Source organism: Sebastes fasciatus, chromosome 12 (genome assembly GCF_043250625.1).
Source record: "Sebastes fasciatus isolate fSebFas1 chromosome 12, fSebFas1.pri, whole genome shotgun sequence".
In the NCBI taxonomy this organism is placed as follows: domain Eukaryota; kingdom Metazoa; phylum Chordata; class Actinopteri; order Perciformes; family Sebastidae; genus Sebastes; species Sebastes fasciatus.
This window is the reverse complement of record NC_133806.1, coordinates 10262297-10287992: the sequence shown is the minus strand read 5'-3', so window position 1 is coordinate 10287992 and position 25696 is coordinate 10262297. Positions and strand designations below refer to the sequence as shown.

General features: G+C 38.7%; 1 long non-coding RNA gene across 1 annotated transcript in view; it reads left to right on the top strand.

The window, feature by feature from the left end:
- LOC141778677 (uncharacterized) overlaps positions 1–25696 on the top strand; it is a 119273-nt gene that overhangs the window by 64715 nt on the left and 28862 nt on the right. Inside the window, exon 2 of the long non-coding RNA XR_012596116.1 lies at positions 18395–18442. This is a non-coding gene — a long non-coding RNA (uncharacterized LOC141778677). The remainder of the gene's footprint in view (positions 1–18394; positions 18443–25696) is intronic.

Genomic DNA, 25696 nt, shown 5'->3' with positions numbered 1-25696 from the left:
TTAATTTTCCAGTTGCAGAAGTGTTTCTATAGTAATCAATGGTTATATTGTTCGTATCGCCCAATACTAAGAATAAAATCTGTTTCAGTTAACACCAATAACAGACCAACAAAGTCCAGTGATGGTGGCTAGTCCATTCTGTGGATGATTTGATATGTCATTTCTAGTATCTAAATAACATAAAGTTGACATCTCAGACAGTCCTGATAATCTCCCGTTCCAAAGAGATGCCTCTCTGAAAGAATTAAGCCAGTGTGACTGCTTTAATAAAAAAACTGTCAAGATCTGAAACCTCTCAGAAACCCCATCAAGTACATTTAAACAAATCAAATTGATGATAATATCAGTGCTCTGTCCCCGTAGGGCAATAAAACGGCTTATTTTCTTTGCATAATTGGCCCAGAAACAATTATCACAATCTCCGTCTGATCCAAGACAAAACCCCATGGCTGGAAATGAGCACTTGCGGGTTGTAGGAGCAAGTCGTGAGGCCTTTGAAGAGTCTTTTTTTTAGCTCTAATAATTTGGCCCAATAGGGAGTCGTCCATGTGGATTGAGTGGTACGCCTCACACTGAGCCAGGGCCTATGAGGCTTCCGAGAGATAACTCAGAATTGCTGCTAATAAAGCTCTCTGGATTAAACCATGTTAGTGTGTGTTTGTGTGACTGAGCTCTCATCTAATCCTTGATGTATTCTTTTTCATTCACCTTTGGTGGAAATTACACGAGTGTGTCGAGATGGAGGCACAATCGTCTGAAACGGAAACACAATATTACTGGAAAGAAAGGGAGGAGGAAGCCACACAACCATCATCAACCAAACAGCAGCACGCCTTGTATTTCACGTTGATTCGTCTGTGGGATTCAAATGAGCAGGAGCACACGTCGAGTGGGCTCGATGGCTCAATCAGTGCAAGTTAATTACAGTCTCAGCTGGGAAGTGGCGCAGACAGAGAAGATCACCTCAGTGCAGATTGTGGAGCACAGTTTTAGGGGCTCCTGAAGGGCACATTATGTGAGCTGAGAGAAGGAGAGGGGGAACAAGACTATGTGGCAGTGATGGGGCGTAGAAAAAAAAGCAGCAGGCACAAACAGCCCCTCATTAGCTATTTGCAACTGCGGGGCATAACTGGCAAGTCTCACAAAGTACAAAAACAGAATCAAAAGCGCATAAAATGGGGAACATCAATAAACAAGCCGTCTGTGTGACCAATGAAGAAGTAATTAAATTGTGTTGACAAAGTGTGCCTGGTCAAAGAGACGGACTGAGAAGCCAGCAAAGTCACTTTTATCTCTGTGGTGTCAGTTAAGAGAAAGCGTGGAAAAAATGGTTAATTAGTTCCTCTTTGGCTCCGCCATTGTGCTGCACATTTCTGAAAAAAAAGGGTCTTTGATTCTGCTCCCATATTTGCGCTCAGTTTCGTCCTGGCTCAAAGGAGCAGGAACCTCCTCATGAGAACAAATAAAATGTTTGAAACAAACAATACAAAGGGTGAGATCAACTGTATGAAAATAGTGCCTGAATGCATAAATGATGCCTTCAGCGGCGCAGTTTTGTGAGCTGCCATTTTTTAAACTTCTGGGTAGAGTGAATTAAAAATTGCGGTCGCTATTGACGGTACCTTGGCTATTTAAAAATTCTGAGTTGTGCAGGATGTCCCGTGTCGTACAAGTGATGATTTTCTGTGACCAATTAGTGGTCTGCAGTGTTTTAACTCCACCTCCTTGTTTCGGCTCAGCTCGCTTGGAACCTCGACCGAGGTGGTACCAAGAATGGAGCGGTTCTATTGGTACTATCCACTACTTTTGCTGATGGAAACGCGAAAATATCCATTCTAATATGTAATGAACTGAACTGGACTGCTTGATGGAAACGTGGCTTTACAAATTTGGGAAAATTACCAGCAAGTTAAGTTGAGGTTTTTACAAATCCGCTGTACTGTTCTACACACAAGATTATGGTATGTTTCTCCTGTCACTTTCCACTGAGTCCAAGTCCCAGTGTGATGTTTTGGACGGGCTTCAAAAAATCTGGCATTAATATGCTTTTGATGATATCCGATAAAAACAAAATTAATTCCAGTATCAGCATATAGAAATTAAAGGGAGAGCACCAGATGGTTCCAGCATTTGATTAAGAGCCTGTCAAAGCTCCCCTCTGTTTACGATTTGAAAGGGATGTTGTTCAGTTGTATTGGCACCAATATTTTGTTGTATATTTTCTTTTGTTAGCATAGTATTGAAAGGGGGAAAAACAAATATCTCATAGAATTTGCCTCCAAATATGTTGCACACAATACTAAAAGCTCATGTCACTGAGTTCACAGACGAAAAGCCTAATCCAACATAAACTAACACTTAAAATGTGGCACATTTCAGTGGCACCCAGAAGCGAAAATTACGACACACTAATGTGTAGATGTTTCATCTCTAGGCATAAAAGCAAATCAATAAATACAATAAAACATCATTCAGAAATAGTTTTCTCCTTTAGCAATCAACCAGTCTCCGTGCTGAAAGGATCGAAACTAGGGCTGTTAATCAAGTAAAATATTTGATCGTGCTCAATCGAGTTATAAGTAATCACACATTTTTTCACACATTTTTTACCTGTTCAAAATGTATCTTACAGGGAGATTTGCCATGTATTTAATACTCTTATCAACATGGGAGTGGGAAAATATGCTGCTTTATGCAAACTGCATGTACCCATAGAACCCATTTTCATTCACATATCTTTGGGTCAGAGGTCAATTGACCCCTTTGAAAATGGCTACTGTATGCCAGTTTTTCCTCGCCAAAATTTAGCGTAACTTTGGAACGTTATATTACCTCCTTCCTGAGCTCCCAAGCTACCTGTCAATGAATTCCTTAGGTTTTTTCTAGTTTCATATGATGCCAGTATCTTCACTCTAGCTTTAAAACTGAGCTCGCTACAACCTCCGAAAGATCAATTGCATTACTGCGTTAAAGAAATTAGTGGCGTTAAAACGAATTTGCGTCAACGCATTATTATATATGTAAAAACATCCACAGAGTTTGGAATTAAATAAGAGCCATACAAAATAACAGCCTCTACTGTATTGTGTTTTTTTTCTATAACTAAATGCATACAGCTTGAAATCCCTACTGGCTCTCCAAGCCTGAAGAACAGCATCAGAGTGCTTTGACAGAGCCCCACTCAGGCCTTTGGGGGAGCTCTGCCGCTTTAAAGTCCTCCATCATAGGGAGGATTTCACCACCATCAGTGCACTCTGAATCAGCAGCTGGGGCTGCTACTATGTCAAGACGACACAACTCAAAGCACTGCAGGGCACAACATGAGCAACACGCAGTATTGATCTTTTTTGCCACATACTGCGAGATAAAGTAGTTCAACCAGACTTAGAGCTGTAAACTGCTTTCACAGTCCCCCCCCACTCTCCCCTCGCTCGTAGTCTTATCAGATGTCCTTGTGTAGAAATGGGAGTTTTGAGAAAAACAAACTTTACTCCGTTACGGAGAGTTTGGAATTAGATGCAAGGGGTTAATGAAAAGTCGAACAGTGTGACCTGCTAATTACAGATGTTTAACTAAGATAATGCAACGCTATTAAGCCTGCTGCTCAGTCATGTGTGAGTGTTTTCTGTCACATTGGATTTCCTTCATCAGCTTGGAAGCAATTATGGTTCTAACTATCATTGTAATGATGTAGAGTCTATTGATACAAGGAGAGAGTGGTGTGTGGTGTCTATATGTGACAGAAAGTAGTTGACTCCAGTAGTGTTCACGTCATGCAGGGCCTCACTTGAACTCACTGCATGGGATGCGTTTCTCTGCTTCCATGAAGCTTCTGACTCATGCTGGGGTTTGACTAACCAGGAGGACTGGGTGCGAGCTCTGCAATTGGTTGGCATCAACAAGGCCGTTCTGGGCTCATTAAATCCCCAGATGGCGAGGGCGCAGGAGCAGCAGAGTGAATAGTATTATTACCCAGCAGGGTGAACCATGGACCAAATGGTGTCCTGATCTGGCTCAGGACCACCAAACCACGTCGAACCACTTCTCGCTGTGAGCTCATCTGTTAAATGGTTTATCTCACTGGATAAGCTGTTTTACTGCTATGAGGAGACAAAAACTACGCTTTTGCTTTGATGTCTAGAGTGTGCAACGTGTTCTTTTTCACAAACATGACCATAAGGATGGTTTTACAGTATGCATGTGTGGGGAACACAGCGAAAAAAAACAAGCTTGGTGGTGGGAAATCAGGTATGCAGATTTTAAGCACTTGTGCAGTCAGTGCAACCAAATCAAATCACTAGTAGAATTTCACTGCTATTATATCAGCTACAGTATTACTAACTTACACACCACAACACTTAACACATATTTGTATTACTACTACATCGTCACCACTTAAGGAGGATTTATAGTTGTGCGTTATGCAGGGCAGGAATTTCTCATGAGCCATTGGCCTTAAGGCCCCTCAAAAAGCGATATGTCCTGCGGCCTGATGCTCCGCCCTCACGGCTCCAGCTGATTTCGCCCTTTTCTCCTCTGCCTCTTTCCTGTCAATATGTTTCTGACATCAAAGGCCAAGTGGCCTTGCCTCTAAAATGATGAATTTCAAGGTCTGGCGTTAAAGTGTTATGGCAAAGCTTCGTAGCCTACACATGTAGCCTCAGAAATGTAACAACACGTTGGGGCTACGATGGCTATGGCAGCTATGGAGATACCACTTGGAGACCCTGCCCGTTCTTATTAACAAGGTGTCAAATACCAACGCTTTTTCACGGCTGTCGGCGTTGGGTACCACTGCACAAGGCACCCTTTAGCAATCTTCACTGTACAAACAGTAGTTTTAAGCCCAACCCCAAACCTAACTATAGTGGTGTTGTTGCCTAACCCTAAAGTGACGACAAGGGTAACTATAGTGGTTTTGATGGAGAAAAATAAAGTGACGCCAAGGGGCTTGACAAAGCGGAGGTATGTGACAAGTTGCAATGAGAACTTTTTGGGAGACTGCAAGAACTGTAACTCGTCCACTTGTGTTTTCTCTAAAAGTTTCAAATGCAGATAGAGAATGTTCAGAGTGAAGACAACATGAAGGAAGTTTAAAAAAGGCTCAGTATCTTCTCCTTTCCCTTCACCTTATCTATCAAAGATATCTCCACTGGAAACCTTCTACTTGCCGCGATCGCCACTCTATCACCATAGATGAAAGAATGTAAACACAGCATCTGCACGGCAGCAGTCTGCTATCCTGTAATAAGACTTCTCGAAGTGAAAGTTGACCGGATGTAACTCTCGTTCTAGAAGTACCTGCGTAGCTCTATATTGCTCTTTGCCACAAAGTGAATGATAGAATGTAAACACAGCTACTTTGGGAAATTTAATTAAAGCATGATACGGCCTGTTCATGTGCGATAACGTATCAAAACAACAATCCAAAAATCCTAAATAATAAAATAATACAACAGGAATCTGGAAACCAAGGTGCTTTAGATAAATTAATAATGGTGAATTACCTCAATAGAAACATGAAAAGCCTTCCTACCAGGTGAGGAGGATACTTTTATAATTCAGCAAAGTTCCTCCACAAGTAATTTATAGTAACCTACAAAAAAGGTTATGAGCTGGCCTATGAAGGTCTAATATAAGCACTTCAGGCCGTTCAGCAAGTGCAACATCAGCACATGCAGCTGCTTAGCCTTGATTAATAAAGCAAAAATATTTTTTTCCCAAATTGGCTCAGCACTAAATGCTAGCCTCAGCCCTTACCTTAGTCATTAATCTAATTTTAACCATAAATCCAAGTCCTTTCCTCACGTTGAAGTCCCGTCATATTGACCTCATATGTTGCACAGATGTCCTAACCTTAAAAGTGTGAAACTCAAAATGGTCATTGCATAGATAGAAGAGAAACACACGACACACGCATTACATGAGTTGTGTCAACAGTGTGAGAGAATTCGCAAACAGATGTAGCGACCAATCCGACTGCTTAAACAGGGAGAGCTGTTCCAACAGTGCAGATGGCGTTGGCACGGACAAAATATCATCCAGAAACCCTGCTGTTTTCACAGCCTAACTCACCTCCCACTTAACACCACCCTCACATGGAACAAATAATGGAGTTGTTCTCGATCAATAGAGCGTAGAATATGAACGTGACAATGTTCTGTCTGATGTCAGGTTTTAAAAATAAAAACATCCCCAAACAGTTGTTTTTGGACGTTTGCCTCCATCGCCCACAGAGTTTAATCGGTACATCAAAGTTCCACAATAATAAGAAATTATTTTTGCATGTTTGACCTCCATTCTGAGCAAAGGCTCATTGGCAACTGGTCCTGTTTATTAAACGTATCCAGCTCATCACAAATCTTCTCCAAAGAACATCCGAGCCCTTCATGAGAGGAGAGAGTGGGAAGACGTCTGAGAAGCAGCATCTACTTTGGGTGCAGGAGAGACTCGGGAGAGAGAAAATGTTTGACTTCCTTATTATCTGTGGCAAGCATGACAGCTGGGGGAAACTGAGAGGTTTATGAGTAATAGGATGAAGGATAGAGCTGTGGGCCCTGCCTCTGTGATTAGTTTATATTTGCCAGGCTTTAGATGTGTCACTGCGTCTGCATGGCTCTATTGCCATTTTTAACGGACTCTGATACCCAGAGGAAATTTATTTCTTACCGACAAATCTATTCAATCACATTAGAATATAGTGATCTCTTCTTATCTTATCATTCTTATCGCTCTCCCAGTTGTGCAACTATCGCTGTGCTAATGCAGTAAAGCCCCATGGCCTCTCAGGGGCACAAATAATCAGTGCTCCTTCAATCACATCAGATACCTCCTACTCATCTATCAAAGCTAACAATAAATGAAATATTGTTGTAAAAACACAACAAAATAGTATATAAAATGTATTTACATACTTAAGTTGTACAGTTTTACGTGCTATTTATTGATGCCGTAAATTTCCCCTTTGGTTTTTAAGTGAATTTACGTTACTAGAACTGTAATAATTAGTTTTTTTCAAACCATACTTTGCCAATTCAATAACTAAACCTTTTAAACTTTAGAACAAACCCAAAACCTGTCGACCACCAATTAAAGGAGATGATATGGGTGCAAAATATTTTTATAGCATGTTTTATGAAAATATACAAAATGTTTCATTTGTTTGTATTTCATGTTTTCATGTTTTTTGTTTATTTTTCGTTAAAGCTGCTTTGACTTATTATCACCATAGTTGTTATATGCAAAGTGTTAGCAAAGTTGCCTGTTATTACATCGTCTATATGAAATATTGATCAGTGCAGCAGATTACGAGGGAAAATACAGTAAATAATATAATAATAAAATAATATAATGATCAAACTTTATAATTGATTATTAATGATTTTAAAACTTTATCATTCTTTTTCGAAAGGAAAATGAAACGGTGAGATAATTTACAGCTTATGATGCTTTCAACCTAAAATATTCTTTTTAGTAAGAACTTTCTTCGAACCTGATGAAATAAATGATTCATTCACATCTCATTTTTGTGGCATGCATTTTCCAACACATCGAGAAACGTCTGGCTTTAAAGACTTTTAAGATACTGTATATAAACAGGGCTGTTTAAATCTTAGTGGATTTGGAAATGTGAAAATAATCAAAACTTTCACTCTCATTTAACGTCATGGGGTAAACACAGTTATTACAGGCAGGAGGCACAATGCAAAGTGTTCCCAATTATTACAAAGAACGCACATTTAGAAGATTATAAAGCATGTGACACATCCACTAGATCAGCATGCGAACATATCAGATGCTGCATATACAAACACCTAGAAATATGATTTATCCATCAGTACATGAATAATTCATACGAGTAAGCATGCTCCAAATATCTATCGCACATTATTTATATATCTATTACAGCTGCAATGCATACTAAACACTTCCTGGATACATAAAGCATTACTTTGGTTTCATTGGGATCCCATTCCAATTATATCCAATTGCTGCTGCATCTTCATTTTATATAAAATCATTAATTTCATATAAATAATGTAATAGTAACAAAATGAGTTGGATACTGCAGCAGATTTTCGAGAGCTGTGAAAAATGGAAATGGTCTCTTTTATTTGGGATTTTTTTTTTTTTTCTTTCAATATGCTTTGGAGATAATTTCTCTCATTGAGCTTGTATCCAAAAGGTCTTTGTGTTTCTCATATTTGATCCGAATGGTTCATGTCCTTGGAATCTCAAAAGCTTCAGTGAAAATGGAAAATGTGAGTTTTTGTTTTAATGTTTCTTAAAGGACCAATGTGTAACACCTGAAAATAAGAATTGTTGTGTTTTCGTTAACTTGAGCCGTTTATATCTACATAGGGAGCGAGGCCTCTCTCCACGGAGTCCGCCACGTTGCACCGCCGTATTTCTACAGTAGCCCAGAATGGACACACTAAACTCTGTTAACTTTTCCTGCTTGGGCCGGAGTCGATAATGTTACTCGCTCCCGACGCTGGCGCTCTCTCTATCTTGCTCCACCACTCACTTCCCACGTACACACACACTCTACGCACTCTTATAACAACTGGCTCTTGAGAGGGACATTCACGTTTTCGTTGCGCCACCGTAGCGATCCTACACGCTTGACACACGGGAGAATTTGCAATTTGCAACCTCACCGATAGATACCGTCAGATCCTACACACTGTTCCTTTAACCTCATATCTCTCGTCAAAATTCTTTCATAACCTCGGACACAGTAAATACAGAAAATAATTGCATGTTAGATCTGTGCAGTCTAATTACTTAAATGTTTAGTCATAGATCTTTGTCAGGCTTTTTAGAAGTTCCTCCCATGAAACCAACCTAATTAGACCTATAACCTTAGTTAATTTACTGCCATATAACAAGATCATCATCAACACAGGTGACGAATCACTGTGTCCATTGTGCTGCTCTGCCTTTCCATTAGTTAGGTTACTTTGAGACAAGACCACCTTTGCAAAACATTGTAGTCTGCCATACTGTTATCGTGTGTTTCTCTGAGTACAGTGACGCAAGTCTTTCGTTTCGACTGACGACATTAGGGTCCTCAACTGATGTTAAGCATGTTATTGCTTTAAGAATTACACTGATTAGCCTAAACAAGGGGCTGTATTGAAAGATCGTAATTTCAAATTTAGAGTGGTATTAACTCTGGTGTTGATTAAATTTGTCGGGTTCAACTTGGTTGTTCTTGATTAGCTCAAGGGGTGGCCGTGTCGGTTTGGCGTTTTTGTTTGCTCCTTTGCCCAGAAAGCATAACAGTTTTTATATATTTATTTTTTAATTTACTGATATCAGGCTGACACTTAATTAATAATCAGTACCCAATTACAAACTACATGAAGAAACGGTGCACAAATGAATAATAATCAGGGACTGCAAGGAAAGTTTTTCTTTTCATCTCACCAAGAGGCTTTAGATGGTCTGTTTTTTGCCAACAGAGACCCTCATGAACAGGCAGTGATTTTGTTGCATGAGCTTGTATGGAAGACAGTGAGCAGCCTTTGAAGCTGAAGATGATGGGAAAACCTGCCAGTGAGCTCTGCAGGCAACACTGGCAACATTCCTTTACTTTCCATTTCTGAAGTGCAAAAAAAAAGGTGTTTGCATGAAAAAACTTTACTTCCAGAGGTGAAGTTCTCCTATGTGTGTTTTAGTGTGCATGCATGTGCAAACACACAGTGTGTGTATTGGTGTATGAGCCTTTCATGGAAGAGTGAGGAGAGTACTCATGTGAAAGGAGAAAACAACATCTTATCCCCTGAAACTCCTGAATGAATAATGAATAATGAACTCACCTCTGACATGTGCTTTCACACAGAACTTCAGCTGCACACAGAGACAGACCGACAAGTTATTATAGATTCAATGACAGTAACTGCAGAAATATATTTACTCAAGTACTGTACTTAAATATAATTTTGACATACTTGTACTTTAATTGAGTATTTTCATTTTCTGCTACTTTATACCTCTACTCCACCACAATTCAGAGACAAATACTGTGCTTTTTATTGCACTACATTTATTTAAATTCAAATTAATAATACATAATATAATCAAATAAAATCTGATATATTATTTATAGATTAAGATAAGTTAAGATGAGGGAAATTCACAAGCTTGCAGTGCATAAAGTAATTAAATTCCACCCTTTACCAGCTGCAACATTAAAGTGATTATTGCATCAATAATTATAATACAATAATATAATGTGCATTACTCTGAAATGGACCATATTGCATAATGAGTACTTTTACTTTTGGTAGTTTAAAAATATGAAATAGTATTATGTTTTAATGGTGATGCTTTTGTACTTTGACTTAAGTAAAATTTAGAATGCAAGACTTTTACTTGTACCAGTGTATTTCTACACTGTGGTATTGCTACTTTTACTTAAGAAAAAGATCTTCCACCACTATTCACTGATATTATACATGCAATTTTGTTTTTTAAAGTTACATTTCATAAAATGAAAAAATTATGGTATAATATAAATGAATAACCTAGTCATACAAATTATGATAAATGCATATTACATTTGAAACAACAAATCATTTTAGTATTATAACTATAGATCTACAATATAGTGCAACTCACTCTTATATTGATATAGATTTCAACCACCCTTATATATATTATTGTATCCTCACTTCTCCGACTTGAATCTCCTCCTCGCTCCTCCAAGCAGCACTAGGAGAACTGAAATTAACTTAATGATGGAAGACCTCAGTCGATTTCCAGGTCACACGAGACCGGAGATTGTGGGAGATATGAAATAAGAAAAATTAGATGCATCTATGATGTATCCCCTCTCGTGTGGATTGTTGAAAGTCCTTCTGGAAACACAGTTAATCACTAACTCAAGAAGATGCAGCAAGGCAGACGGAGAGAAAAACACTTCATTATGAAATAACTCCTGGAGTGCTTCAAATATCCCATGTTGATCATGTCGTTTTTCTTTTTTCTTTTTAGCCACAATGTGAATAGTGCTTATTACGAGAAGGGTTACTACTATAAGGCTAGTATAGGCTGTTAGACATGATGCTTCAACAATTAGTCTATACAAATAATCATTTGTTTAAGTAGTTTCTGTGAAAACATTCTTTCGTTTTAGTTTCACAATTGTGAGGATTTGCTGCTTTTCTTTGTTTTATATTTTTTATATTGTAAATTTAATACCTTTGCATTTTAGACTGTTGGTCAACAAGCAATTTGAAAACTTGGGCCCTGGCAACATGTTACAGTATGAACATGTTACACTATTTTTGACCTTTGATACACTAAATGATTGTTGGAATATAAAAAAAACAACATAATTGAGAGATTAACCAATGATGAAAATATTCAATAGTTACAGCCCTACTTCAAAGACAAATAAAATGATAGTAAAAATTGTTCCTTATCTACCGTATATCTCATATGTTTATTACATTCCACTGACTAAGGTTTCAGTGATGTGTGAGATACAGTCTAACATAATTTATCGTATTTAACGACAGTGTGAAAAACGGAGCAAATACCTGAGATGAGCACTCAGAAATATGATTAAGTCCTGTGCAGTGCTTCAAATTGATGTCAGGACATTACTCACAGAGACTCCCACCACTCAATCACGTATTCTTTATTCGCCTCTTAATTGGAAGGAATGCAGTTTTTAATCCGACAAGCTGTCTTCTGTTGAGATGTCACTGCTGACTCTGTACGCTCTAAATTCTGAATGACACTGCAAACACCTGGTGATGTGGGCTGTTTAATAGAAGCTGGCAGCTCATCTGCCTGCTACCCAATCACTCGCTGCTGAAGTGCAGCCTCTGCAGTGCTGTCATAAAACCAGATGAAACAGCAGCAGACGAGTTGTACCGATTAGCAAAGACAGATGAGTGAACTTTGTGAAAAGTGATCGAATACAAAGATGCACTCTTGTTTATTATAATTGATGGTGTGGTGACAAAATTACAAATGTTGCTGGACTTTAAAATATTGAAAATCTATCATGCAGTCTTCACCAAAGAAGGTGTAATTAAAGCCAAACAAATCGCTTTAACAAAACAGCAGCATTAAACCTGCAGTAGGCAGAATGTTTTTGGCATCATTGGGCAAAAAATCCATAATAACCTTTCAGCATTTTGTAATTCAAGTGTTCTGAGAGATAACTAGACTTCTGCACATCCTCATGGCTCTGTTTTCAGGCTTTAAAAAATGTAGCCCATGGCAGGAGAGTTTGGCCAATCACAGGACATTTCAGAGAGAGAGAACGTTCCTATTGACTGTTCATTCAACGGAGGCAGCTCTCGATCACTCAGAAACTCCGGCTCCGGCTGGCGGGCGGTGCTTTAAGTCAGCGGTCCCCAACCCCCGGGCCGCGGACCGGTACCGGTCCGTGGGTCATTTGGTACCGGGCCGCACAGAAAGAATAAATAACTTACATTATTTCCGTTTTATTTATTATCTGAATCTGAATGATGTTTTATTTTGAAAAATGACCGGATTCTCTCCGTTACATCGTAGTGATACGTTAACGCTAAAATTTAACCCACAAGCTAGCAAAATGAGTAAAAAACAGACGTCTTTGGAGAGTTTCTTTGGGAAGGGGAAAAGGCCCAGTGAAGAGACAGAAGAAGGGCCAACGACTTCCAAGAAAAAGAAAGCTGCATTTAACAGACAATACCAGGAGTCCTACTTAAAATATGGATTTATCGCGACAGGTGACTCCCACGCACCAAGCCCGCTCTGCATACTATGCGGCGACCGGCTCTCTAATGAGGCAATGAAGCCTTCAAAACTGCTTCGCCACTTGGAGACCAAGCACCCTGCATTAAAAGACAAGCCTTTGGAGTATTTTGAAAGAAAAAAGCGGGAACAAGAAGGACAGAAGCAATTACTGAGGGCCACCACATCAACAAATGCGAGTGCACTGAGAGCATCATACTTGGTGGCTAACCGTATTGCTAAGGCTAAGAAGCCATTCACTATTGGTGAAGAATTGATTCTGCCCGCCACTAAAGACATTTGCCGTGAACTTCTAGGAGAGGCTGCGGTTAAAAAGATAGCACAGGTGCCTCTGTCGGCTAGCACCGTCACTCGGCGCATTGAGGAAATAGCAGAAGACATTGAGACACAATTGTTGGAGAGGATTAATACATCACCGTGGTACTCACTCCAGGTTGACGAGTCTACAGATGTTGACAACAAGGCAATACTACTTGTTTATGTGCGATATCTTTATCAGGAGGATGTGCATGAGGATATGTTATGTGCACTATCGTTGCTAACCAAAACCACAGCCACAGAACTATTCAAGTCGCTGGATGATTATATGTCAGGGAAACTGAAATGGTCCTTTTGTGTCGGCATATGCACAGACGGAGCTGCTGCCATGACCGGACGGCTGTCTGGTTTAACTGCTCGGATTAAGGAGGTTGCACCTGAATGTGAATCTACGCATTGTGTCATTCACAGGGAAATGCTGGCTAGCCGAAAAATGCCACCAGAACTTTCCAGCGTATTGAATGATGTTGTTAAAGTTATTAACCACATCAAAGCACACGCCCTTAACTCGCGCCTGTTTGAGCAGCTTTGTGATGAGATGGACGCGGAGCACAGACGCCTTCTCTTATACACAGAAATAAGATGGTTATCCCGAGGGAAATCGCTGGCCAGAGTGTTTGAGTTACGAGAGCCGCTGCAGAGATTTCTGTCAGAAAAGAAGTCACCGCTGGCAGCACATTTCAGTGACGAGGAATGGGTCGCAAAACTGGCTTACTTGTGCGACATATTCAACCTGCTCAATGAGCTCAATCTGTCACTTCAGGGGAAAATGACAACAGTCTTCAAGCTGGCAGATAAAGTAGCTGCATTTAAAGCCAAACTGGATTTGTGGGGACGGCGCGTGAACAGAGGCATATTGGACATGTTTCAAACATTAGCGGGGATTTTGGGTGAGACTGAGCCCGAGCCTTCATTCTCCCAGCTGGTGCACGATCACCTGTCTTTGCTTTTAAAAGAGTTCGAGCGCTACTTCCCAACCACAAAAGACCCACGAACTGCCAAGGAATGGATCCGCGACCCATTTGTCAACAAACCAGGAGAATCCAGCATGTCTGTGCAAGAAGAAGATCAGCTGCTGGAGATCGCAAATGACGGCGGCCTTAAAAGTGTGTTCGAGACAACAACTCTGCCGGTGTTCTGGATTAAAGTCTCGGCAGAATACCCTGAGATCGCCACAACAGCACTGAAAACCCTGTTGCCATTTCCGACATCCTATCTGTGTGAAGCGGGGTTTTCTGCAGTGACAGCAACCAAAACTAAATTACGGAGTAGACTGGACATAAGCAACACACTTCGGGTGTCACTGTCTCCTATTACCCCTAGATGGGACCGTCTCGTTGCAGAGAAACAAGCTCAGGGCTCACATTGATTTAGCGTTATGGTGAGTTAATTTTTTCATGCACTTTATATTCGTTTTTGTGGTGTATCTGTATCTTATTTTTGTAGGCATGTTTAAACGTTACCATAGCGACCAGAGAGCGTTAGGGGGCAGAGAGGATGATACTCATGTTATGTTGTTGGCGCGATGTTAAGAGGACGCTGCTAATAAAGTTGCATATGAGTACACAGTGCATTCACGTTTATTATTATATTTACAATATACCACTGTTTTTATGCCGGTCGTATCATTTTATTTTGTTGTATTTATCCGCCACACCTTGAAGGCCTGTCCGTGAAAATATTGTCTGACGTTAAACCGGTCCATGGCGCTAAAAAGGTTGGGGACCGCTGCTTTAAGTGATCTCAACGTGGCTGCCGGGTCACAAACTTTCTCATTTTACAGCTAAACAGTACACTACAAAATGATTCTGAAAACATTTGAGGCGAGATTTGAGGCTAATTTGACCGTTTGATCGGAGTTTGCAGAGTGATTGACAGCTGCTCAGAGACGGCAGGCTCCAGCTCGGCTCTGTTTGGTTGCTTTCCTCCGGTCTGTGAAATCTTGCAGATGCCATTAGGAGCACTGGAGGACACAGAGACATATGATTTTATTTAGATTACCTGTCTCATGGACTACTGTCAGGATATAGTGACTGTTTTATAAAAAATCATATTTGCTCCACTCTACCCACTGCAGCTTTAATAATGGTAATTCACATGACTAAATCCTCAGTCATGCCTGAGTCATGGTTTTTCCATGTCCATAATTAAAATGGTAATCATCATAAACAATATTTACTTATTAAGGGATTAGTACTAGGAAAACATTTTCCAGTGCTTTAGCTTGAAACTTGATTCACATTTCAGTTGCTTCCACCTTTATTCACAGTTTGATACCAGTGGAAAAAAAATTACAAAGTACGCATTGTGTGCACAGATATCACAACAACAGCAGCAGCAGCAACAACAACAGACTGAACTCGTACCATCCTTGTTCTTATCAGGTGTCTTAGAGCTGCGAGGCTGTTCCCACAAAGCAAACAAACATTAACCATCAGAGGAGCAGATACATTAATCTGCACAACATCGTCTCCGGCAGGCATTCGCAATCCATCTGTTATGACAGCTTACGTTGCTAATTACACTAGCAGACTTGCTGCCTATTGCATTTTAATGACAATACGGCCATTCTTCTAAGGTCTGTCAGTCACAAAAAATAGTTCTTGCTTTTCTTCACGAGATTTTGATCTTTGCAGTCTGTGATTATGTGCACCTGTCAAATGCATAAACTGCACAGACATCAGATGTATCTAGCTATCTACATGCATTGACTGCTGTATTTGTGGCTCCTGATGGTGCCTCGGACAAATTCAAAATTTACCAGGAACTCCAATAGATGATCTTATTTTCCTCTTAACTCTCCTACAGGTTCTGAATTAGGGCTGCAACTAACAATTATTTTCATTCTCATTAAATTTATCGTATATTTTCTTGATTAATCGTTTAGTTGTTTGGTCTAAAATGTAAGAAAATGGTGAAACATGTCGATCAGTGTTTCCCAAAGCCCAAGATGACGTCCTCAAATGTCTGGTTTTGTTTACAGTTCAAAGAAATTCAGTGTACTGTCATAGAGGAGTAAAGAAAGCAGAAAATGTTCACATTTAAGAAGCTGAAATTGGAGAATTTTGACTTTTTAAATCAATCAAAATAGTTATTTAATAGTTGACAACTATTTGATTAATCGATTCATTGTTGCAATTCTATTCAGAACTCCAGTTGAAGCATTTTTTACTCAGGTAGATGCTTCTTCACCTCAGTGTGTCACACATACGGTGATCACTTAGCTAAATGTATTCGCGCTTCATCTTTCATCTTTCCATTGATTTTATAAAGTATGCAACTGCGCTGTCTCTAAAATCTGAACGCACCCTATCTCTAAGTGCACAGGTCTAGAAGCAGCTTTGACTGTGACCGCCCACCTTCCTTCAAAGGTGAGAGCATGCTGTGGTGGCCTCAGGTGGATCCAGGGCTATGGTTAGAATATAAATCAAACAGTTTTGATAGTTGATGCCAAACATTTGCTGATTCCAGCTTCTCCAATGTGAGGACCTTTCTCTGCCTTACTGTATATCATTATACATTTAATATATTTGGGTTTTGGACTGTTGTTCAGACAAAACAGTTAATTTGAAGACATTGCCTTGGGCTCTAGGAAATTATGATGAGCATTTTTCACAATTGTCTGTTTTGTACACTTATTCAATTCAATAATCAATGTTGATTCTTTACAAAAATAAAGTTATTAGTTTCAGCCTTAATTTCTATTCCGTATATGTTACCTCAGTGACAGAGATATGAAAAAGAGGATAGCACATTGATTGAAAAAAACAAAAAAGAGTCCACGGCAGCATATAATGTGGGAGAAACAGGGAGACAAGTATGAGGGAGCAAAAAGATGAGAAGAAGCGAGAAAGGGGAAGTGGGAGAATAACAGAAAGAGATGGAGGCAAAAATCAAAAGCGAAAGCACAATCCAGCTGCTCCTCACGGGCCTCTTTCATCTCGTCCCTTGATGCTGAAGTTGTGTTGTTGGCAAAGTCCCTTTCCCCGTTCAGCTTGATGTTTTCATACAAGTCACAATGTCCAGAGGAAATCAGAGCTTTGTAATAAGTATCTGATTGTAGATTAGACATGTATTGCTCATTATTTTTGATTGCTATTCTGCAGTATGTACGTTTATGTGCATAACATGCTCAAAGAGCTCTCCTAGTTAGAAATTACTGTTGTAATTGTAGTATTGACCTTGGGGTTTAAGTCTGACTTTGTTAGAGTCATTGTCTGATGTGACATTTTTGAATATAGATCCAAAACTTGAAACACTTTAATAGAGATTTCATAGTTGAATATTTGTATATTAAAAATGACCTGTAAAAAAATCAAGCTTACATTAAAACCACTCAGATCAAAAGAAATATAAATTGGGAAGAAACTACGGTTGAAACAATTAGTTGATTAGTTCATCGACAGAAAATTGATCTACAACTATTTTGATAATGGATTCGTTTTTAGGTAATTTTTCAAGCAAAAATGTCAAATATTTGCATGTTCCAGCTTCGATTAATTGATTAATCAAGAACAATAATTAGATGAGTAATTGATAATTAGAATAGTCATTAGTTGCAGCCCTAAAAACAACAACAATGAACCAACCAACAACAAACTGTAACCAACTAACAAACAAACAGCCAACCAAACAGCAACCAACCAACCAACCAACCAATCAACCAACCAATCAATCAACCAATCACAAACAACAACACAAAGCAGGAATCTTTTTGTGATCACTTTTATGAGGAATTCTCATACAATCTAATGGACCAGTTACAAATGACTAGTCCTGGAAAATATCCAGTTATTTTAACAGCCACAGGGGACAAATGGGTGAAAAAAATACAGTGACAAAGGAAAGGAAATAGTGGAGACAAGAGGAAGGAGATAATTAATTAAGGAATGTACCAAAGGAGGAAACCCAGTCTACAGTAACTGCACCAGACACTTATGTTTTCAAACGACACCATTAATCATCATTTCTTCCTTACAAAGACCCATGGGGACTGAAGCATTGATCCTTGGTGTGAAGGTAAACACCCTTTGGGATTATTATAGTGGAGCGTAGACTCAATCCTTCATTCCTGATTCCCTTTTCATCTTGGCAAGTTAGGTCTCTATCATTATTGTGCTGAAGGAGTGGCGTTGCATTCACTCTTTCTTCTGAGGCCAGTACTCTCACACGCCAGCAATCTCCACCGTATCACAGGTGATTGATGACACGTCAAGGATAAAACTGCCATCAATCTGTAACAGCCAAGAAGAAAACACTATCAAGGCGAATATTAACTTTCAACTCAACTGCCCAATCATCCCTTTTTGTCTTTCAGTTGACCGGACTGCCACACTGATGTTCAGATGGGACTCCGACTGTAACGGTAAGTGTGCATCCTGTTCATCACACACTTCTGTTTATCAGATGACACTGATTGTCAGAGACAAATATCAGAGGTATTAATCATCACACAGTGTGACAAGTGAGTGTAGGGCAGATACATGATCAAAGAAAATGTGTTGTATTTTGATTACACTTTAAAACATCCCTTGTTCATATAACAGTTACAGTTACAGTGACTACTGTCAATTAAAAAGCCGCTTAGAGGTTGAAATAGGCTCTTTACTGTGTGACTCGTTCCAAAATGCCCAAAAGTCCAGATGCGTTTTACTGTTTATTGAATTAAAGGAATCACAAACAATAAGGCTAACTGGAGTAACTAAACGTGAAGTGACGGTCAACAGAAAATATCCAAGCCTATCTCACCCTCTTTGTTTAACTCCCGCGGTCCAAGTGAACAGGTGAAAAATAGGTGAAACCACACCCCTGTGTCAATTACCGGAAGTGATGATAACCAAAAGAACGTGTACTGTTCTGGTAAACATAATGAGTGCATTTCCCATCAACCTGTTTGAATGCATATTTAGAATTTTTGCATAAAGAACCTTGAATGGAAATGCTGAAAATTCGGAAAAAGGTTAACATATTGTAGAAACGTTTTTTAATAGTTGGTTAATAAATAAAAACAAATAAATACATCATGACATAAATGAAGCATGTGACTTACTTATTACTCAAATTTTCTGCTTTAGATAAAAAATGGTGGCGGAAGAAAACATCAGATTTGAGCACTAATCATGTCATTAATCATATGTTTCACCGCAATCCAACAACAAAGTCGTGTCAGTTGTACTTGAGCGTTGTTAATGGTTATAGCTCCTTTGAATAGTTATACTTGTTGGTCTGACAGTTGAGCTACATTATTTGATTACATTTTTTGTCGATATAATATCTTCATTAGCAAGCTGATAATACATCATTTAATAATACATTTTTTGTTCAGCAGTATTTCTTGTACTGAAATGCAAGCACCTCATTAAATTTAAATAAAACTTGGGACATTTTATTTTAGGATTTTCAATTTTTCAATGATTAGTTTGAGGATAAACTTACCATGTTTTATTCATAAAAAAAACACTTTTTAGAGTAGAGTAATTACTTAGAAGTAAGTAATTAAGCTGAAGTAAAATCACTTCTGCCAACTGATGAAGCCATGCATGACATCTCTACACTCTACTCTGACCCACATGATTCATGGGACTCTGAAAAATAATTATCAATCACTTAAGTTGATGTAGAGTTAAACGTATCGTTTAAGATACACTGCAGGTGAAGCCAACCGTGCCTGAGAGCTACTTGCTATGTAACTGACTATTCAGTCACACATAACTGTTGGCGCGCCACAAGTCACTTCAGTAGTTAAACTGCTAAATGCTTATCATCAGGGAACAGTATTGGAATTTGATTTGTTTATCAAGGTATAATGAAGTGTCTCACGGCCCAAGGCGGCATCTCATTAAAAGTAAAAACCTCATGTCTTGCATGTTTAGCTCCATTAGGCAGCCGACGGCGGCATGTCATGAAACCCAACAGACCCCACTAGCAACAGAATTGTGCACATTGTACTGCAATTTACAAGTTTAAAGACCACAAACTACATACTACAGTAACCGCAGGTGCAATAGATGAAAACACAAGCTCGGGAGAAGCTCAGCTAAAATGGTAAACACAAATACACATTATGTAAAAAGATGTAGACGGGTGAAGAGTGAGGCATTTGCTGACATCCTAATCTGTTAATAGCAAGGAACTCGCAAACCACCGACACTTCTGTACAAGTTTATCTATTCAATTTGGATGCAATCATTTTTAATTCTACTTAATTTGAGAGTAACATCAAGGACTATTGTTAATGGAACAGTGAATTTAAATTTAATCAGAGTTTAAATGTAATCACAGTTTCTTAATTATGTTTTCAGTCACTCAGAACACTTAGGATTTTTCTCAACTCCAGTCCTTTTTAAATGTTTTCTTCAGTCTGAAGAAGTTCAAATAAACCCATTATCTCAACTTGAACATTTATGGAAGTCTTTAGCAATACTGAGAACAGTCATTTCCCGGTACACCAATATTAAATCAAACACTCTATGAAGATTAGAGACACACAGCGGGTGCTGAAGCAGAAAACAGTGGGGGACATTATGGTCAGCAGTCAAATGGACCATATCATTGCTTAATTGACTCTGCTAAATACCATCTTTGAAACTGTCCACATCAAGTTATCCCAGAAACAGTGTTTTGGGTACCTCTGTGCTAACACTTAGTAGTGGGGTATTCAGCTTTTTTAGCAACATAGTGGAGCTTTTGGGTGTATTGTGCAATTTTATTTTGATGTAAGTATTTGCATCTGCAGAATACTGGCATATTTATCTCAGCATTCTGCCTTGCTTTGTTGGTCATGTACCCAACACTTTTAACAGGTCAGCAGCAAGCATCTGGTTGCATGACACTTTGTCAGAAGACTAGAAAAAGAAAGGTGAAATGGAAATGTAGCTTAAGTCATACTGTTAAACCTTTTCATTGTTTTTTTTCTACAAAGCAACCCATTAAATTAAGCAGAATCTGTCAAGAGAACTCTGAGTCACATAATTTCTCTTAATCACACACAAATTTTCACTTTGATATGCAGCAACACTCTGTGCTGTAGTAAATGAGAGCAGCAACACTAGCAATCGGATGTGGAAAAACACTAGAAAGGATTGAATTATGATTGTTTTTATTTTAGCTAACACCAATCCATTAAAATATTCCCAGATCAGACCCGATACTGATCCTTATGATTGGCTCGGGGACATCTCCGGTCAAGACTCTGCAACCATGCTAGCTGCTCTGTGAGGCTGTACTTAAACAAACTGCTGATGTCAGCATGCTATCATGTTTAACACATACTGTATAACGTTTATCATTGTCACCATCGTAGTTAAGCGGGTTAGCTTATTAAAGACACAATGAGTAGGATTTGTTGGGTTGCGATTTGTAAACCCAACCTTGGGTTGGCCCCTCAAAAAGGGTTACGGCGCTTGCCAACGGGTGAAAGCCAACCCCAGATTCACGCTCGTTTTGGAACGAGCTTTATCCGCTTAACATTTCGCCTCACTATTTATGCTTTTTCGGCACTGTGTCCGCCATTTTTGTAACTTTGTCTTTGATGTGTGCTTACGATCTTGAAAAAAAACAAAACATGAAAAGAAAAGAGAAAATACAGGCAGAGGGAAGGGTCTCTGTAGATACACACCGCCACACACTTCTAGTGGGTCATAAGTGATGATTGAGAGGCATTATTTTTGTATAAGTCTATACATTGTGTTTTTTAAGGAAAATTAATTGAATGGCTTTAAGCATAAAATACAGCTGAGACTGATGGGGAAATCCTATATCTAGGTGTAAACCAAAGTATTGGACAAATTAAAGTTTCTACCTGATGATGTCGCTAGATGAAAAGGGATATTAAGGGCTCACCAAAATTACAGTGCATTCTGAGAGGAACATGAATTTCTGTAGCACACAGACATTTAGAGCACTTACACTAGAACCACAAATGTCAGCGGAATACTAACGTCATTACGATACGTCCTCTGGGAACCATGAATTTCCAGATCCAGTAGATTTTTAGATATTTCGCTGGAGTAAAGCTAAGTAAAACTTTTGACCTGATGATGATGATAGCCTTAGAAGAAAAGTCAGGGGATCACCAAAGTCAGTAGACTTCATTCTCTGAGGACCATGAATGTCTGTACAAACTTTCATGGCAATTTATCAAATATTCAATGTGATATTTCATTCCCGACCAAAATGGGTTTCTAACAGACCAACATTGCCATCTCTAAAGCGCTGATAGCATGGCTAAAACCCTTTACCTCTCTACCTTGTTATTTGATATGATCCTGGGCTTAAGGGAATACTTTACCTGTTGAAATGATAGGTGTGTTATGAGCTGCAGAACTGCACTTCATTTGCTTTGCGGTGGAGTATTCCAATATAAACCTGCAAGTGCCATTACTCAAAGTCACTGTGCTCATTTGATTACTCCCGTATGACAGATGGGGCCCGTGTAATAAACAGGAGCTATTATTTATGGAAATGACTTCACGGGCAATTAGCAAGATGTGAGCGTGGGCTGATAGTCATCAAAATAATTGTATTTTCTGATTCAGAGTAAACAATAATGTTTTTGCCTTCCTTTGAAAAAAGACATGAACTTGGAGTGTCATTGCAGGCTCTCTGCAGACCACATGGATAATTAGACTTATGACTGTGTATCTCAAAATGATATCGAAGGTCTCTGTTGATATTATGTCCAACTGCACATCCATATCTCGACCTACAGGCCTGGAATATTAATCAAGTACTTCACAGCTAGTCAACAGCATGTAGGCTAAAGGGTGGAACATTCAACAGATAATGGGAAATTGGAATATTAAAAACCATAATAGAGAACTGAAAGGTGATTATGTACCAAGTATGTGAGGATAATTTGCTTTTGTTTTTTGCCTACAGCTCAGCTCAGATTTCAGCTTATGGATATAAAGATTTCAAGGGCGGATTCAGAGAAAACATTGTTCAATCATCTGTGCATGCAGCATGACAATCTCTATTTAAATGTAAATATCTCATAGGCAAGTATTGTTGTATTCTTGGAAAACACAATGATCATATCTGCTGGCTGTGCTCGGATTGCATATTTGAAACCAACATGATGTCTTTGTTCCTGTAATAGATCCAAAAGACGGCAAACTGCACAGAAGTAATACTGAGCAAACAGCAGGACCTCAGTATCTATCGTCACAGTAATGTAATGTAACAGGATGGGTCATCACAAGTCAGTGAGGCATGTATTGAAGTATAGATCTTCCTCCAATGGCATGTCATTTCATTTCTAAATGTGCTTTAGTCAAAGTGGACACAAAGATGATCATTCACCTGATTCTAATGGTCAGATCAATAATTAAATATATGCAGATTTATACATCCTGTTTGTGAAGGGGACATTTCTTTTAAAAGACACAGCCAGCTGGCTGCCTGTCGCTCTAATTGAGAACATGTTTTAAACATACCGAGGACTTCAATCGCATCGAGTGTGAAGACTAACAGAGCCAAGTTGTCACTCAACTGCAGTCTGATTCTGATAATTACCATCTGCTTTTGCAAAAGGAGTTTGGCTAAGATAAGGATACCCTTTCAATATTACTATCAATGTCTACTTGCAATTTACTGCCTGGTTTTAAGGTTGTTCATACCCTCTGTATCAAAGTTTTTGATTATCAGGCTCTTTATCGCTCTTTCTAGACTTGAAAGGTTTAAATTGTAGTTTCCTCCTTGGCAGAAAACAGCAGTTTTGGACATCTTAAATTCAGTCAATTATAATAGATTCAAATGATGACCAGTTTTTATGGAAAAAAATTACTACAACTAACTTTTTTCATTATCGCTAAATATATATGAGATGTTAAAACAGCATACAAAAGACCCTTTATCCAAGGTGCCCAAGTGACATATATCTTTTTTTGTCAAACCAACAGTCCAAAGCCCAAAGATGTTTCATTTACAATACAATACAACAAAGAAAAACCACCAAGCCTCACATTTAAGAAGCTGGATCCAGAGGATGTGACATTTTTGCTTGCAAAATGACTGACATTATTAATTGATTATAGTTTCAGTCATGTTGACCAATCGATTAATTCACTAATCGTTTCATAAAAAAATCCATTGGAACATCTAAAGCATAATCCACCTAACCTTTCTGTCCATCCATATACCCAATATGTTGACATGTTTTGACATTTTGCCAATATACACTAAATATAGTACAAAGTGGTGCACACACAAAGGATAGATTTGGGGTTGTTATTTTTTGGTAAATCCTGAAATGTAAAGTACATACTCAACTGTGAAATAAAATAAATTAAAAAAGCAAACCAAGCTTTGTCCTCCGCTAGTAGCCAGCTGTATGGTCTGCTACAGACATGTTTGTCCAGAGGTCAACCATAATCATTTAAAATGTATTTAAACAATCCAACCGCAGCTGTGATATCAGATCTGGAGTAGGATAAACTCTCTGTTACACTCAGACTGTTATGATAACGATCAAGTAATTATGCCAACATTAAAAACCTATAATGCCTGTTTGGTGGATGCACAAGATAAGTTCATTATGCTGCTGTATTTTGCGGTGCTGATCGTCCCTCTGAGAATCCTCAGCTCACCATCTCAGTGCGTGAAATGGAAGCACACTCCAGTCATTTGGTAACTCTAATTAATACAGTCAATGATATTCAATTGCAAAAGCTACAAAGCAGACAAGCAGTCAATCCAAGTTAAACGTATTGCTCCACTGCTAATACATATAATCTCTCGCCAAACATATTGTAACAGCTGGATTGCAAAGAGGAAACAATTAGAACAAATTAAAGTACTATATAATGCAGCTCCGTTAACATCCTAGCATCCTAGCAAAATGATACTTCAAATACTTTGATAATTCATCGTTTAAGTCATTTAAAAAGCAAATAATCCAAACATTTGATGGTTGTAGCTTCTTAAATGTCAGAATTTGATCCTTTTTCTTGTCACTTTGGCCTCTGGGAAATTTATAGGCTTTTTTCACAATTTATTTAGGCTAACATTTCATAGCCTAACTCTATATTTATTGTGAATATAATTTGCAGATTAAACGATAATGCACACAACTGTTAGTTGTATCTGAGTTTTGATACTTTCTGCCTTAAAAACGGGTCGCCATGGAATCCATTATAATTGACTTAATCTGATGTTTTGTAAACCAAACATTTAATCGATTAATCGAGAAAATAATCTGCTGTTTAATCGATAAATAACATTTAATTGCAGCACTAGTAAGACATTTAAAGGAACAGTGTGTAACATTTAGGGTGATCTATTGGCAAAAATGGATTCTGATATTAATAAGTATGTTTTTTTTGTTTATAATCGCCTGAAAATAAAAATCATTGTGTTTTTGTTACCTTAAAATGAGCCGTTTATATCTACATACGGAGCAGGTCCTCTTCAGGAAGCCTGATGCCATGTTTCTACAGTAGCCCAGAATGGACAAACCAAACACTAGACAGGGACATTTGCGCTTTCACGTTTTCGCGTTGATCACAGAAGTTCTCCCTCACGCTTGGCACACGGGAGAAATTTCCGTTGGTTGCAATCTGCAACCCCACTACTAGATGCAGCCAGATCCTACTCACTGAGCCTTTAAGGTCATTACGTC